Here is a 13,077-nt window from a genome sequence, read left to right on the forward strand (position 1 = left end):
CAGACTTTCCACCCCCAACGCAGCCCTCCTCCTGTGCCCCACCCCTGCACCCTCCCCTAGCCTCTGCTGACCCCTCAGCGTTTCCCGCCAAAGAGTAAAAAGTTTGAATTTAATTTGGGACGTAACAGAGCAGAGCACGGGTTGTTTTAACCAGAGTTAGAACATTATCAAAGAGAGGGCTTTAAGTCCTGAAATGATTCCCAGAATTTAAAATACATTCTAGAATTTTCAGAATTTTAAAATGAAAAATTCAGCATCACTGTATCTATGGAGAAAAATTGGTGGCTTCTGAGAAAGCTGCCCCAGACGGTTGCGTTATGAACTCTGGGTTCACCAGACACCTCATTATCTGATGCCTTGGGGCTGGCCGTTATACGCTCAAATGGGCTCATCACATCATAGGTTTTTATTGCAAAGTTGTCTGGGCTCTGCATTCATTAGGCCAGTAGCAATGATGCTGAGGAATTGTGGGTGTATGAGAGAGACTCGTGTTAGCTTGAAGCCGCGGGTAGCAATCCACAGCTGCCTTCCTTCCACTTCCTTCTCCATGGGTGTCAGCATGGAGAACACTCAGCCCTGGATTCCTTGAACAATAATCCCCAAGATTCTGGATTTTGAAGACATAGAAATTATTTAAAAGTATTATTTGGCCTGCTACTCTGGTTAGATTGTTTGTTTTCGCATGGAATGTGCGAGAGAAATCTGAGCACTAAATTAGGAATTGTTGTCTATATATCAAAGCAAATTTTAAAAAGTAACTGCACACATATAGGAGCCTAATTTGTATTCAAGTCCTGAAATCATTTTTGTTCTAACTCAGATCCATACTATTAGCAATTGTCACCTCATGCCTCACAGAGCCGAGCCAGTTAGTCCTTGGAGTTTAAAATGTCTTAGACAAAACCTAGAGCCAGATATATTAGAAGGAACAATCATGGGAACCATGATTCCAGATGGGCATAGCCCAGCTGATATAAGCCCACATGCAACAGCCCAGGGAAAAACCCTGTCACTACCAAAAATTATTCACATCTCGAAAAGCAGGCTTCTGCCAATGCTCTTATGAACCCACGAGATAGAATCAAACTTGAGCTTTGAGCTGAAGTGGCCAAATTCCCAGTTCAGCCATGGCTATGACAGGATATGTCAATAAATTTCATTCAAGGTCTCCAGGGCCAAATTTCACAAAGTCAAATCCCAATTAGGATAACTGGCAACATTTTAGGAAGATCTGTAGATAAGATAATAGTACATATCAACGTTAATTTTCTGATTTTAGACATTACATTACGGTTATATAAGAGAATGCCCTTGTTCTTAAGAAAACACAACAGAAATATTAGAGGGTGAAGAGACATCATGACTTATTCTCAAATGATTCAATAAAAATAATCATTTGTGTATACAGAAAAGAAAGAGAATGATAGGGACTTCCTTGGCGGTCCAGTGATTAAGATTCTGGGCTTCCATTGCAAGGCATGCAGCTTTGATCCCTGGTGGGATTGAAGATCCCACATGCTGCATGGTGTGGCCAAAAAATTAAAAAACAAAAAGAAGAAAGAGTATGATAAACCAAATGTAAAGTATTAATAATTAGGGTATCTGGGTAAAGGGAACATAACATTTTTTAGTATTTTTGCAACTTTTCTATAAGTTTGAAATTACTTCATAATAAGGTTTATAGAAAACTAATTCAAAAAAAACAAACAAACTAGAGCTGTCTTATGCCATCACTGAAGTGCAGTGATTTCAGTCATGCTATTGCTGCAAAGTGAGTAAGAAATGGCATCTCCTGTTTCATCATCTTTGAGCTAAAATGAGTCATTTCCTCTTTCAGCTAAAGAACTCTTCTATTCATGGAGGTGAACGCTAAGGATGCTTTCCACATGAACCTTGAGGTAAGGGGAACTTGACACATGCCCCTCTGTCACATCGCCCAACTGTCCTACTGTGCGCTTCATCCAGGCTCAGGAAAGGGCTCTTCTCTCTTGGCTCACAGAGAGAATAGTTCTGAACCAGTCAACATCCACATTGTTGCATTCTGCTATTCTCAAAGGCCTTTTTGATCTCCCCAGCCTATCCTGCTCAGAAAACCCTTCTCTGTTTTTCTCAAAGAAAATACCACACCTATTAATAGCTGATATCTCCTCGTGGTGCATTTATGGGAGATTTTAATTTTCTCTTCATAGTTGTCTGTACTTGAGAAAATTTCAACAATGACTGTGTTATTCCTTTAAAATCAGAAAAAGAAATATTGTGTTTGCTTTTATTTTCCCAAGCAGCTCTGCATAAATTCTTGCCATGGCTTTCTGTGTCCCCTTCAGCCCCTACTATTGTCACAGCTGCATGTCCCCTTCCTCTCAGCCCACTGACAATCCTCATGGAAAGACTCAGACATGCTGGGCTCTGCATTTTCCCTATCTACCATCAGCTGGGAAAATCACTTCCTGGTCCCATGACCCACTGAACCCCAGGCACAATCTACTGACTTGGATCTCACAGGTTGTTGTTTGCCTCTCCCCACCTACAATATCCTATTGCCATTTTGGAGTCGGAGTTGGGTAGCAGTACTTAACTCACATATTCCCCCTTCATGCCAGATCAAATACCATGCCCCAACTCCATCTCCCTAGGATACCAGGCCCAGCTGATAAATAGGTCGTGAAGTATTATGAGTCCATTTGACAGATGGAAAAACCAAGCCTCAAGGCTACCCTCTGTATATAGGTGTCACCCTGAGGATAAAATCTCTCTTTCAGAGCATGTTAAGGAAGATATGAAGATATGAAACTGATTAGGTCATGGGTAGATGAGAATTATCCTAGGATTTCCTGAGGTCACCCCAGGGTACTTGTCCTCCAATACTGAAAAGTGATGGTCCTTTAAGGACCATCTGATACATCAGTGTCAAAAACCAAGCCTGGGATTTCCCTCGGGGCTAGAGTTTCTCACCTTTAGCACTGTTAACATTCTAGGACAGATAATTCTTTGTCGTGGAGGCTGTTTTGTGCATTGTAGCATGCTTAGCAGCACCCTTGGTCTCCACTCATTAAATGCCGGTATTCCACCCCCACCCCACTTGTGACAATCAACCACGTCTTCAGATGTCGCCTAGGGTTCCAGAGAGGAGAAAGTCCTCCCCTCAGTAGTGACAATAAAATCATGTTTCCAGACATTGCCAGGCATCCCCCGGGTTGAGGGAGACAAAATCCTCCACAAGAAAAACCCCTGCTCTAAGTTACCTCAGCCCAGCAAGACTTGTATTTTTCACACGAGTAGACTGAAATTTATAGTGTTCAGAGTAAACATTAGCAAGGACTTGCAGAAGGGATGCCATAAGTTGTCAAAGTGCTTCCTCACAGCAAGACCCTTTGGCTTAAAGCCCAGGAGTATTTCGTAACACTGCAACCGGTGAATCAACCCAGCCAAACCACCAGCTTCTCGGAGTTTCTTTCTTCTTCCTAAGCTTCTGCCCCTTGATGCCAAATGCCTCATGAGGTTTGATTGAATGAAAGGCAAACGAGAGAGGACAGAGTAACACTAAATGCTTGAGCAATCCTTCCCTTCATGAGGTCCAGAAAAGCACAGCATTATCTAAACTGCGTTGCAAAGCACCAGGGGAGGATTGGCTACTTTTTTAAATTTATATGTATACTTATTTACAAACCACATCCACCCCTCATTATCCTCCACCCTTTACCCAACCTAGTGTTTGGTGTGAAAGTGTTGGCTTCTGATACCAGTAGGTATCTGTGAAAACACAGGCAAGAACTTGAGAGCAGTCCCATGGTGGTCCAAGAGAAACAGAAACGCTGCTCAGTTTCAGGGTGAAAGGAACATCCAGAAAGCAATGTTCATAAAAGAATTCAGAGGAAACAAAATGGTCCCTATAAAGGAGGATTAGAATTAAGAGTAGAATCACACTTCCTGTCTGAGACCCCACCGGAAGTGCCACAGTCCACTTTGTGGCCTTCAGTCTGGTTTCTGGTCTCTTTGAACTGTTAACCCTTCAATCCTTTCCGGCGGTAATGACCCCTCCCTAACAACCTCTCCCTGGCACCTTCTCCCCAGAGTGGAACAGAATGCCACTCTGAATGGCATGCCAGGTTCTTTTGCAGGAGGTTGGCATCCTTTAGGCTCTGCCCATTCCAACCCTCCCACGTCCAGCTCTTTCCCAGGCTCCCATCTACACATCTTTGACCTTAACTCTCCCCAAACTTCAAGAGACTGGGAGGAACTTCGAGGCAGCCCAGGGCACTGGGGAGGATGTGCCCATCCATAGAGTATGCTTTGAGGTCACTCTAAAACTCTAAGCCTATAATGTTTTCACCCACCGTGCTTGCCTACCAGAGTCCTTCAAATGCCTATCATTTGAGCCTCTGCATTGACTGAAGCACGGCATTGTTCAAAACCTACCCATTGGGCTTCCCTGGTGGCGCAGTGGTTGAGAGTCCGCCTGCCGATGCAGGGGAAACGGGTTCGTGCCCCGGTCTGGGAAGATCCCACATGCCGCGGAGCGGCTGCGCCCGTGAGCCATGGCCGCTGAGCCTGCGTGTCCGGAGCCTGTGCTCCGCGATGGGAGAGGCCACAAGAGTGAGAGGCCCGCGTACTACAAAAAAAAAAAAAAAAAACCTACCCATTTACCTAAGAAGGGTAAGAACTTAATACGTGGATAGGAATTTGTTTGTCAGATTAGCTTGTTGGTACCTCTCTAAGAAGGGGGCCATGAGGTTGGGACACAGGACAGGTTAATTGTTTTTTGGGTTTTTTTAAGTATAGTTAACTTACAATGTTGTGTTAATTTCTGCTGTATAGAAAAGTGATTCAGTTATATGTATGTAAGTATATATATATATACATATATATATGTATATACACATTCTATTTTATATTCATTTCCATTATGGTTTGTCATAGGGTATTAAATATAGTTTCCTGTACTATACAGTAGGACCTTGTGGTTTATCCATTCTATATATTATAGCTTACATCTGCTAACCCAAACCTTTATTTTTTTTTTAACATCTTTATTGGAGTATAATTACTTTAAAGTGGTGTGTTAGTTTCTGCTTTATAACAAAGGGAATCAGTTATACATATACATATGTTCCCATATCTCTTCCCTCTTGTGTCTCCCTCCCTCCCACCCCCCCTATCCCTCCCCTCTAGGTGGGCACAAAGCACCGAGCTGATCTCCCTGTGCTATGTGGCTGCTTCCCACTAGGTATCTATTTTACATTTGGTAGTGTATACGTGTCCATGCCACTCTCTTACTTCGTCCCAGCTTACCCTTCCCCCTTCCCATGTCCTCAAGCCCATTCTCTACATCTGTATCTTTATTCCTCTCCGGCCCCTAGGTTCTTCAGAACGCTTTTTTTTTTTAGATGCCATATATCTGTTAGCATACAGTATTTGTTTTTCTCTTTATGACTTACTTCACTCTGACAGTCTCTAGGACCATCCACCTCACTACAAATAGCTCAGTTTCGTTTCTTTTTATGGCTGAGTAATATTCCATTGTATATATGTGCCACATCTTCTTTATCCATTCTTCTGTCGATGGACACTTAGGTTGCTTCCATGTCCTGGCTATTGTAAATAGACCTGCAATGAATATTGTGGTACATGACTATTTTTGAATTATGGTTTTCTCAGGGTATATGCCCAGTAGTGAGATTGCTGGGTCATATGGAGTTCTATTTTTAGTTTTTTAAGGAACCTCCATACTGTTCCCCATAGTGGCTGTATCAATTTACATTCCCACCAACAGTGAAAGAGGGTTCCCTTTTCTCCACACCCTCTCCAGCATTTATTGTTTGTAGATTTCTGATGATGGCCTTTCTGACTGGTGTGAGGTGATAACCTCATTATAGTTTCGATTTGCATTTCTCTAATGATTAATGATGTTGCACGTTCTTTCATGTGTTTGTTGGCAATCTGTATATCTTCTTTGGAGAAATGTCTGTGTAGTTCTTCTGCCCATTTTTGCATTGGGGTTGTTTGTTTTTTTGATATTGAGCTACATAAGCTGCTTGTAAATTTTGGAAATTAATCCTTTGTCGGTTGCTTCATTTGCAAACATTTTCTCCCATTCTGAGGGTTGTCTTTTTGTCTTGTTTATGATTTCCTTTGCTGTGCAAAAGCTTTTAAGGTTCACTAGGTGCCATTTGTTTATTTTGGTTTTTATTTCCATTTCTTTAGGAGGTGGGTCCAAAAGGATCTAGCTGTGATTTATGTCACAGAGTATTCTGCCTATGTGTTCCTCTAAGAGTTTGATAGTGTCTGGTCTTTAATCCATTTAGGTCTTTAATCCATTTGGAGTTTAATATTGTGTATGGTGTTAGGGAGTATTCTAATTTCATTCTTTTACATGTAGCTGTCCAGTTTTCCCAGCACCACTTATTAAAGAGGCTGTCTTTTCTCCATTGCATATTCTTGCCTCCTTTGTCAAATATAAGGTGACCTTATGTGCATAGATTTATCTCTGGGCTTTCTATCCTGTTCCATTGATCTATATTTCTGTTTTTGTGCCAGTACCATACTGTCTTGATTTCTGTAGCCTTGTAGTATAGTCTGAAGTCAGGGAGCCTGATTCCTCCAGCTCAGTTTTTCTTTCTCAAGATTGCTTTAGCTATTCGGGGTCTTTTGTGTTTCCATACAAATTGTGAAATGTTTTGTTCTAGTTCTGTGAAAAATGCCATTGGTAGTTTCATAGGGATTGCATTGACTCTGTAGATTGCTTTAGGTAGTATAGTCATTTTCACAATGTTGATTCTTCCAATCCAAGAATATGGTATATCTCTCCATCTGTTTGTATCATTTTTAATTCGTTTCATCAGTGTCATAGTTTTCTGCATACAGGTCTTTTTTCTCCTTAGGTAGGTTTATTCCTAGATATTTTATTCTTTTTGTTGCAATGGTAAATGGGAGTGTTTCCTTAATTTCTCATTCAGATTTTTTATCATTAATATATAGGAATGCAAGAGATTTCTGTGCATGAATTTTGTATCCTGCAACTTTACCAAATTCATTGATTAGCTCTAGTAGTTTTCTGGTAGCATCTTTAGGATTCTCTATTTATAGTGTCATGTCATCAGCAAACAGTGACAGCTTTACTTCCTCTTTTCCGAATTGGATTCCTTTTCTTTTTCTTCTTTGATTGCTGTGGCTAAAACTTCCAAAACTATGTTGAATAATAGTAGAGTGGACATCTGTGTCTTGTTCCTGATCTTAGAGAAAATGTTTTCAGTTTTTCACCATTGAGAATAATGTTTGCTGTGGGTTTGTCGTATATGGCCTTTATTATGTTGAGGTAGGTTCCTTCTATGCCCAATTTCTGGAGAGTTTTTAGCATAAATGGGTGTTGAATTTGTCAAAAGCTTTTTCTGCATCTATTGAGATGATCATATGGTCTTTCTCCTTCAATTTGTTAATATGGTTTATCACATTGATTTATTTGCCTATATTGAAGAATCCTTGCATTCCTGGCATAAATCCCACTTGATCATGTTGTATGATCCTTTAAATGTGCTATTGGATTCTGTTTGCTAGTATTTTGTTGAGGATTTTTGCATCTGTGTTCTCGATGATATTGGCCTGTAGTTTTATTTCTTTGTGACATTTTCGATTTTGGCATCAGGGTGATGGTGCCCTCGTAGAATGAGTTTGGGAGTGTTCCTCCCTCTGCTACATTTTGGAAGAGTTTGAGAATGATGGGTGTTAGCTCTTCTCTAAATGTTTGATAGAATTCACCTGTGAAGCCATCTGGTCCTGTGCTTTTGTTTGTTGGACTATTTTAAATCACAGTTTCAATTTCAGTGCTTGTGATTTGTCTGTTTATATTTTCTATTTCTTCCTGGTTCAGTCTCAGAAAGCTGTGCTTTTCTAAGAATTTGTCCATTTCTTCCAGGTTGTCCATTGTATTGGCATATAGTTGCTTGTAGTAATCTTTCATGATCCTTTGTATTTCTGCAGTGTCAGTTGTTACTTCTCCTTTTTCATTTCTAATTCTATTGATTTGAGTCTTTTCCCTTTTTTTCCTGATGAGTCTCGCTAATGGTTCATCAATGTTGTTTATCTTCTCAAAGAACCAGCTTTTAGTTTTATTGATCTTTGCTATTGCTTCCTTCATTTATTTTTCATTTTTTTCTGATCTGATCTTTATGATTTCTTTCCTTCTTCTAACTTTGGGTTTTTTGTGTTTTTTCTCTAATTGCTGTAGGTGTAAGGTTAGGTTGTTGATTTAAGATGTTTCTTGTTTCTTGAGGTAGGATTGTATTGCTATAAACTTCCCTCTTAGAACTGTTTTCGCTGCATCCCATAGGTTTTGGGTCGTCTTGTTTTCATTGTCATTTGTTTCTAGGTGTTTTTTGATTTCCTCTTTGGTTTCTTCGGTGATCTCTTGGTTATTCAGTAGTGTATTGTTTAGCCTCCATGTGTTTGTATTTTTTACAGATTTTTTCCTGTAATTGATATCTAGTCTCATAGCATTGTGGTCGGAAAAGATACTTGATATGATATCAATTTTCTTAAATTTACCAAGGCTTGATTTGTGACCCAAGGTATGATCTATCCTGGAGAATGTTCCATGAGCACTTGAGAAGAATGTGTATTCTGTTGTTTTTGGATGGAATGTCCTATAAATATCAAAAAGTCCATCTTGTTTAATGTATCATTTAAAGCTTGTGTTTCCTTCTTTATTTTCCTTTGGATGATCCATCCATTGGTGAAAGTGGGGTGTTAAAGTCCCCACTATGATTGTTTTACTATCAATTCCCCTTTTTTGGCTGTTAGCATTTGCCTTATGTATTGAGGTGCTCCTATTTTGGGTGTATAAATATTTACAATGGTTATGTCTTCTTCTTAGATTGAACCCTTGATCATTATGTAGTGTCCTTCTTTGTCTCTTGTTATAGTCTTTATTTTAAAGTCTATTTTGTTTGATAGGAGAATTGCTAGTCCAGCTTTCTTTTGATTTCCATTTGCATGGAATATCTTTTTCCATCCCCTCACTTTCACTCTGTATGTGTCCCTAGGTCTGATGTGGGTCTCTTGTAGACAGCATAGGTACAGGTCTTGTTTTAGTCTCCATTCAGCCAGTCTATGTCTTTTGGTTGGAGCATTTAATCCATTTACATTTAAGGTAATTATCAATATGTATGTTCCTTTTACCATTTTCTTAATTGTTTTGGGTTTGTTATTATAGGTCTTTTCCTTCTCTTGTGTTTCCTGCCTAGAGAATTTCCTTTAGCATTTGTTGTAAAGCTGGTTTGGTGGTGCTGAATTCTCTTAGCTTTTGCTTGTCTGTAAAGGTTTTAATTTCTCCATCTAATCCGAACGAGATCCTTGCTGGGTAGAGTAATCTTGGTTGTATGATTTTCCCATTCACCACTTTAAATATTTCTTGCCACTGCCTCCTGGCTTGCAGAGTTTCTGCTGAAAGATCAGCTGTTAACCTTATGGGGATTCCCTTGTATGTTATTTGTTGTTTTTCCCTTGCTGCTTTTATTATATTTTCTTTGTATTTTTTTTTTTTTTGATAGTTTGATTAATATATGTCTTGGCATGTTTCTCCTTGGATTTATCCTGTTTGGGACTCTCTGTGCTTCCTGCACTTGATTGACTATTCCCTTCCCCATATTAGGGAAGTTTTCAACTATAATCTCTTCAAATATTTTCTCATTCTCTTTCTTTTTCTCTTCTTCTTCTGGGACCCCTGTAATTCGAATGTTGGTGCATTTAATGTTACCCCAGAAGTCTCTAAGACTGTCCTCAATTTTTTTCTTTCCTTTTTCTTTATTCTGCTCTGCCATAGTTATTTCCACTAGTTTATCTTCCAGGTCACTTATCTGTTCTTCTGTCTCAGTTATTCTGCTATTGATTCCTTCTAGAGAATTTTTAATTTCATTTATTGTGTTGTTCATTATTGTTTGTTTGCTCTTTAATTCTTCTAGATCCTTGTTAAATGTTTTTTGTATTTTCTCCATTCTATTTCCAAGATTTTGGATCATGTTTACTATCATTACTCTGAATTCTTTTTCAGATAGACTGCCTATTTCCTTTTCATTTGTTTGGTCTGGTGGGGTTTTACTTTTCTCCTTCATCCTCTGTGTATATCTCTGTCTTCTCATTTTGCTTAACTTACTGTGTTTGGGGTGTCCTTTTCACAGGCTGCAGGTTCATAGCTCCCATTGTTTTTGGTTTCTGCCCCCAGTGGCTAAGGTTGGTTCAGTGGGTTGTGTAGGCTTCCTGGTGGAGGGGATTGGTGCCTGTGTTCTGGTGGATGAGGCTGGATGTTGTCTTTCTGGTGGGCAGGATCATGTCCAGTGGTGTGTTTTGGGGTATCTGTGACCTTATTATGATATTAGGCAGCCTGTCTGCTAATGGGTGGGGTTTTGTTCCTGTCTTGGTAGTTGTTTGCCATAGGGTGTCTAGCAATGTAGCTTGCTGGTTGTTGAGTGGAGCTGGGTCTTAGTGTTGAGATGGAGATCTCTTGGAGAGCTTTTGCCATGTGATATTAAGTGGTGCCTGGAAGTCTCTGGTGGACCAATTTCCTGAACTTTGCCCTCCCACCTCAGAGGCCCAGGCCTGACAGCCAGCTGCATCATCAAGACCCTGTCAGCCACATGGCTCAGAAGAAAAGGGAGGGAGAAAGAAAGAAAGAAAGAAAGAAAGAAAGGGAGAAAGAGAGAAAGAAAGGGAGAAAGAGAGAACAAAAGAGAAAGAAAGGAAGGAAGGAAGGAAGGAAGGAGGAAAGGAAGAAAGGAAGAAAGGAAGAAGGAAGGAAGGAAAAAGGAAGGAAGGAAGGAAGGAAAAAGGAAGGAAGGAAGAAAATAAAAAGAAATAAAGTTATTAAAATAAAGACATTATTATAAAAATAAAAAGGTAATAAAAGAAAAAAGAAAGAAGAGAGCAACCAAACCAAATAACAAATACACCAAAGATAACAAGCGCTAAAACTATGCTTAAAAAAAAAAAAAAAAAGACAGAGAGAACCCTAAGACAAATGGTAAAAGCAAAGCTTTGCAGACAAATGACACAAAGAAGCATACACATACACACTCACAAAAAGAGAAAAAGGGAAATATATGTAAATTTAAAAAAGGAAATAAGCAACCAAATCAATAAATAAATCTACCAATGATAATAATCTCTAAATACTAAACTAAGATAAACATAAAACCAGAAACAAATTAGATGCAGAAAGCAAACCCCAAGTCTACAGTTGCTCCCAAAGTCCACCGCCTCAATTTGGGATGATTCGTTGTCTCTTCTGGTATTCCAGAGATGCTGGGTACATCATGTTGCTTATGGAGATTTAATCTGCTGCTCCTGTGGCTACTAGGAGAAATTTCCCATTCTCTTCTTTGTTCGCGCAGCTCCCGGGGTTCAGCTTTGGATTTGGCCCCACCTCTGCATGTAGGTCGCCGGAGGGCATCTGTTCTTCACTCAGACAGGAAAGGGTTAAAGGAGCAGCTGATTCGGGGGCTCTGGCTCACTCAGGCTGGGGGGACGGAGGGGCACGGAGTGCGGGGCGAGCCTGCAGGGCAGAGGCCGGCATGACATTGCACCAGCCTGAGGCGCGCCGTGCGTTCTCCCAGGGAAGTTGTCCCTGGATCCCGAGACCCTGGCAGTGGCGGGCTGCACAGGATCCCGGGAGGGGCGGTGTGGATAGTGACCTGTGCTTGCACACAGGCTTCTTGGTGGCGGCAGCAGCATCCTTAGCATCTCCTGCCTGTCTCTGGGGTCCGCGCTGATAGCCACGGCTTGTGCCCATCTCTGGAGCTCCTTTAAGTGGTGCTCTGAATCCCCACTTCTCGTGCACCCCAAAACAATGGTCTCTTGCCTCTTAGGCAGGTCCACATTTTTTCCTGGACTCCCTCCCGGCCAGCCGTGGCGCACTTGCCCCTTTCAGGCTGTGTTCACGCAGCCAACCCCAGTCCCCTCCCTGCGATCCAACCTCTGAAGCCCGAGCCTCAGCTCCCAGCCCCCGCCCGCCCCGGCGGGTGAGCACACAAGCCTCTTGGGCTGCTGAGTGCCGGTCGGCACCGATCCTCTGTGCGGGAATCTCTCCGCTTTGCCCTCCGCACCCCTGTTGCTGCGCTCTCCTCGGCGGCTCCGAAGCTCCCCGCTCCGCCTCCCGCAGTCTCTGCCCGCGAAGGGGCTCCTAGTGTGTGGAAACCTTTCCTCCTTCACAGCTCCCTCCCAGAGGTGCAGGTCCCACCCCTGTTCTTTGTCTCCTTTTTCCTTTTTTCTTTTGCCCTACACAGGTACGTGGGGAGTTTCTTGCCTTTTAGGAAGTCTGAGGTCTTCTGCCAGTGTGCAGTAGGTGTTCTATAGGAACTGTTCCACATGTAGATGTATTTCTGGTGTATTTGTGGGGAGGAAGGTGATCTCCATGTCTTACTCCTCTACCATCTTGAAGGTCCCCCCTAACCCCAGCTTTACACTCCATCCTTTCCCCAAGCCCCTCCCCTTGGCAACCAGAAGTCTGTTCTTTGTGTTCAGGCATCTGTTTCTGTTTTGTAGACAGGTTCATTTGTGTCGTATTTTGGATTTAACATATAAGTGATATCATATGGTATTTGTCTTTCTCTTTCTGTCTTACTTCACTTAGTATGATAATCTCTATTTGCATCCATGTTGCTGCAAATGGCATTATTTCATTCTTTCTTATGGTTGAGTAGTATTCCATTGTATATATGTCCCACATCTTCTTTATCTATCATCTGCAGGACAGGTTAGTTGTGATTTAAGTGGAAGGACTGAAATGATTGAGGTACTGAGCTGCAGACCTGAGCCGTCGAACACACTAGCCACTGGCTTCAAGTGGTAATTTTAATGTAAATTCATTGAAATTAAATAATATTAAAAATTCAGTTCCTTGGTCATACTGGCCACATTTCAAATGTTTGACAGTCACATATGGTTATGGTTGCCATATTGGACAGAGAAGGCATAGACCATTTCCATCACCGTAGGGAGTTCTGTTGTGTGGAACTCCTCTTGACTTTGCTGGTACTGCCAATGCAGAGTTCTGGGAAGCAGAGGGAGCCTGAAATTACCTCTGTGTAGGGA

The 13,077-nt window shown here is 41.3% G+C and overlaps 1 protein-coding gene across 1 annotated transcript in view; it reads left to right on the forward strand.

Annotated features, from left to right (window-relative positions):
• Positions 1-1,834: 1,834 nt before the first annotated feature.
• PRLR (prolactin receptor) overlaps positions 1,835-13,077 on the forward strand; it is a 65,533-nt gene continuing 54,290 nt past the window's right edge. Inside the window, exon 1 of the mRNA XM_007466825.1 lies at positions 1,835-1,898. The gene's annotated coding sequence lies outside the window, so the exon portion shown is untranslated. The remainder of the gene's footprint in view (positions 1,899-13,077) is intronic.

This window comes from Lipotes vexillifer, unplaced genomic scaffold, assembly GCF_000442215.2.
Source record: "Lipotes vexillifer unplaced genomic scaffold, Lipotes_vexillifer_v1.1 scaffold647, whole genome shotgun sequence".
NCBI classification, from domain to species: Eukaryota; Metazoa; Chordata; class Mammalia; order Artiodactyla; family Lipotidae; genus Lipotes; species Lipotes vexillifer.